The sequence below is a fragment of the Arvicola amphibius genome, chromosome 13 (genome assembly GCF_903992535.2).
Source record: "Arvicola amphibius chromosome 13, mArvAmp1.2, whole genome shotgun sequence".
NCBI lineage: Eukaryota > Metazoa > Chordata > Mammalia > Rodentia > Cricetidae > Arvicola > Arvicola amphibius.
In genome coordinates, this window is record NC_052059.1 from 70,345,604 (window position 1) to 70,349,991 (window position 4,388).

Sequence of the window (4,388 nt, forward strand, 5' to 3'; positions counted from 1 at the left end):
TAAGCATATACATTTTAGGTATAGCATGTGCTATGTGCATACTACCAGATGGACGTCAAATATGGTTCAAGTTAATTTAAAATGGCTGTTTTTATACTTCAATAGATACGTAGAAATATCATTGGAAGAATCTGTCTCCTGAGTTCATGTCTGCCATTGAGATGGATGATTTAGACAATGAAATCATGCAGAACCACTAAGAACTCAAAGTTACTCCCTCATAATTAAAATTTTGTAAAATATCACATTTAACATACATAATATAAAAAGTTTATAATTTGTAATGGTGAATTTCTTGTTAAAAGTATTATTACATAAGCAGTATTAATCAAGGACTTACTAAATGTCAGAAAATCTTCCAAGACAGTGGTTTCTAACCCAGTTTTATGTGAGTATAATCTACTATTTCCCTTATATATATCCTTGTTAAATTGGCTTATAAAGTACAAAATCTTGTGATACTTTAAAGAGCCATGGAAATATATATGGTAACTCTTTCAGAGAACCAATACTCTAAATAATTTAAGTGATCTTTTATAATATTGTCTCCCATAACAGACCCAGGAGAGAAGTAAGTGGTATCTACTTTAGCCATTAGGGTATTCCCCATGTTTTTGTATCACTAAAATTTTATGTATTTTAAGCCTTTTATATTTTTAAGCAATTCAGTGTGCTCTGACCAAAAAGTGAACCTGAAATTTTCTCTGTAGCTGAAGTAAGAACATTGATGTCTATGCACCAGGTCTCCACTGGACATAATAGCAGTTGTAGACAGAGATAATATGTGATAATATGGATCTAACTAAGAAATATTTGCAAAAAAATGAAATATACTAAGATAAATAAGGAATACTTATATTAATTAGTTTAAAAAATCCAAAGAAGTTTTAAACAAAGAATTAACTCACAAACCAAAAAATCAGAGAGGATTTTGTTTAAGTCTAAGGAAAAAAGAAACCCATAGAACATACTAAAACCTGAAAGTTTTTTCTGGGTAGGAATCAAATCGTTTTATTTAGAGACTAGGACTTCACACTGTTAAGTATATTCTAAGAAAAATAAATTTGCTCTATGTTACTGAAGTAAAAAGAAGTATGTTTAATTTCTTCAAGGTTTCATCTTATTTGATTGACAATTTTCCTAAAATGAGGCTTCTACAAAATACCCATTTTGTCTTAAATGTGTTTGCTTTATTGAACTGTGACTATAGGCCAACTGTTTACAGTAATTCTGGCTTCACATCACTAGATCACTGTATGCAATTTGACTCTTATAAGAGATAACGCATGAGCTAAGAACAAAAACACTACTTAGACTACGGCATGTGCTCCAACTGAGTAAATTATTAATGAAGTCACAACAGGCTTGAGAAAATAGTCAATATGTGTACTACTTGACACAAATTGTAAATAAAGTCTATATACATGCTGGTACCAATGCTTACACTATTTTTGTTTCCTCCTAAAGATGTCCTAGAAATAAAAACATGCGAAACTCAACATCTGTGCCAGAATTCCATTTCATCCAACTCTCAGAGGATCCAGACCTCCAAATGCTTCTCTTTGGTCTCTTCTTGTCCATGTACCTCTTGGCCCTGTGTTGAAAACTGCTCATCATTCTGACAGTAAGCTCTGACTCCCATCTCCACACACCCATGTACTTCTTCCTCTCCAACCTGTCCATAGTTGATATTGGTTTCATCTCCACTACTGTTCCAAGGCTGATTGTGAACATCCAAACTCACTGCCGAGTCATCTCCTATGTGGGATGCATTACACAGATGTCACTGTTTATAATTTTTGGATGTATGGATAGCATGATTCTGGCTGTGATGGCATATGACCAGTTTGTTGCTATCTGCCATCCTCTGTATTACCAGGTTATCATGAATCCCAGTCACTGTGGTGTCCCACTACTAGGGTCTTTTCTCATTAGCCTTGCAGAACTACTGTTCCACTATGCAGCAGTCATAAATATTTCCAGCTGTGGGGATTTTATTGAAATATCCAACTTCTTCTGTGGCCCTTGTGAAGTACTTAAACTTGCCCACTTTGATACAATCACCAATAACATAGTCAGATACTGTGTAGGTGCACTCTTTGGGTTACTTCCTATTTCAGGAATCATTTCTCTTACTTTAAAATAGTTTCCTCCATCACAACGTCATCATCAAGTAGGAAGCTCAGAACCTTCTCCAACTGTGGGTCTCCTTTGTCTATTGTTTTCCTTTTTATGGGACAGGAGTAGGATTGTACCTCAGCTCCTCTCTGTCACATTCTCCAACAAGTAATGCAGTGGTCTCAGTGATGTACACTGTGGTCACACCTATGTTGAATCCTTTCATCTATAGCCTAAGGAACAAGGACATTAAAACTGTGCTAAGAAAGATTTTTAGAAGAGCATTGTAATCATTGAAATTCTTTATAAGTTTGTGTGTGTGTGTTTGTGTGTGTATGTGTATAAACTATACATATAAATCCCAGTTAATGTCTAGCACATTATTACTAACTGATCCTTCACAAAAATTGCCTGATAAACTGGTGGTCGTTGAGTTTGCATATATGGTTAATGTTTAGTTTTTACAATGCACAAAACTTTGTTTTTGGAGAGATAAAACTATTCTAGGGCTGAATGGTGCACTTTATTGAACAAGACCATACAATATGAATGTAATCAACACCTAAAATCTGTGCACATAAACCAATTTAAGGGGGTCAGTCTGTTGAGATTGTGTTTTAGAAGTGTCAGAGAACCACACTTCTCAATGAGGCTGCCTGAACAGAACCTCAACAAGGGAGAAATGAATAGTCATGCTAATTTGGAATGGGAAAGTGCAGTAGGCCTCATCCTTAGGAAAGAAAAAGAATTTAAGAGCAGGAGAAATATCAGCAGTTAAAGACAAAGGCACTGAATTTGAAAGAGAACAAAATGAATACATGTGAAGTAGGAAGAAAGGGAGGTGCAAATTGTTGGATTTATATTATTATTTATATTTTAAAAATGTTTAACTAAATCATTTCAATTTATGACAATACCTACATAGGATTGACACTTATCACCTCAGATAACAAATAAGGTACCTACTGCTGGGTTTACTTGTGATATACGTTATGTTTTTCCAAATCATGTTATAATGTACACTATCAAAATAGTGTTTTTGCTATTTGAAGTGAGAGAATTAAAGTTTATGGATGAGCATTGACATGAAGCATGAGATAGCTGAGACTCAAAATGCTCTTGGCCCTCTCAGGTTCTGAAGTCCTCCACAGCTTTACAGGTTGTTGTGTTCCCAGAGTCCATGAAGCTGCATCAACAAGTCACTGAGAAATGTATAACAAAGGCAGAAGAATGTAAGATTGACTCCATATGTCTTATTTGAGGTGAATTAACATGCTTGTACATACGAGTATAAAATTTACAAATTCAACATCATTTCTTAATATATCAGTATTTTATGTTTTCTGGATGGTGTATTGTTAATAACTTTTGTTTAATGCATTTTTGTTTAATGATTCTATTTACTTTGCAAATTTTAATAAATATATTTAATGAAAGGTACATTTATCATGTCTACTACCAAGTTTGAATTGTATACTGAAAGGAAATATTAATAAAATAAACACAATTTAAGTTAAAATTGGATAAAAGTAGATGGTACTATCAAAAAGCATGACTTTCCAGTAATAGAAAGACTGGGAAAATCAAACACTGTGATTTCTTCATCATGAAGTATTAATTTTACTTTGATGTTTAGGTAATACAATCCTTAGATATTTTTATAGGCTTTAGTTATTCTAAATAGAGGAAAACTATACTAATGTCTCATAACATCTTAGGTAAACTTCAATGCTTCTTAGTTTTTGGATTAAAAACAGTTTTTTACTCAGTAAGAATCTTTTTGAGTGCTTTTAAAAAATAATGTCACTGTATTTCACCATCATGGGTTTCTTTTATGTAAAATGATTTTCTTTCCAATATTGTACCATTGAAAGTCAATAATTAGATTTGCATAAAACATGAGAAATTGAGGAATGGACTCTCTGCTCCTACCTCCAGTGAAACAGGTAGATGTCTTACAGCCTTCATCAGGACTACATCCCTTTGTCTTAGCTTCCAGCTCCAAAAACATTTCCTAGAAATCCATCAGCCACACAGGCCAGAGGATAAGGTGGGCATCCTCATTCTACCCCATTTCTTTCAATTCCAATCTCACCTTCTATTCCCCACCCCTGTACCAGACTATCTGTTGAGGCCTCTATTTCCTGTCTGGCCACATTCCTAAAGGCCTTTAGGCACACTCTGCTTTCCTCCTACCTTTGGAGCCTCGCAAACTCTCCATCTAAGCCACACATGTTTTAATTGTCTGTTTCCAATACCTAAAATCACAT

At 34.2% G+C, this 4,388-nt stretch overlaps 1 pseudogene; it reads left to right on the forward strand.

The window, feature by feature from the left end:
* The first annotated feature begins 1,486 nt into the window (after positions 1–1,486).
* Positions 1,487–2,408, forward strand: LOC119800303 (annotated as a pseudogene).
* The last annotated feature ends 1,980 nt before the right edge of the window (positions 2,409–4,388 follow it).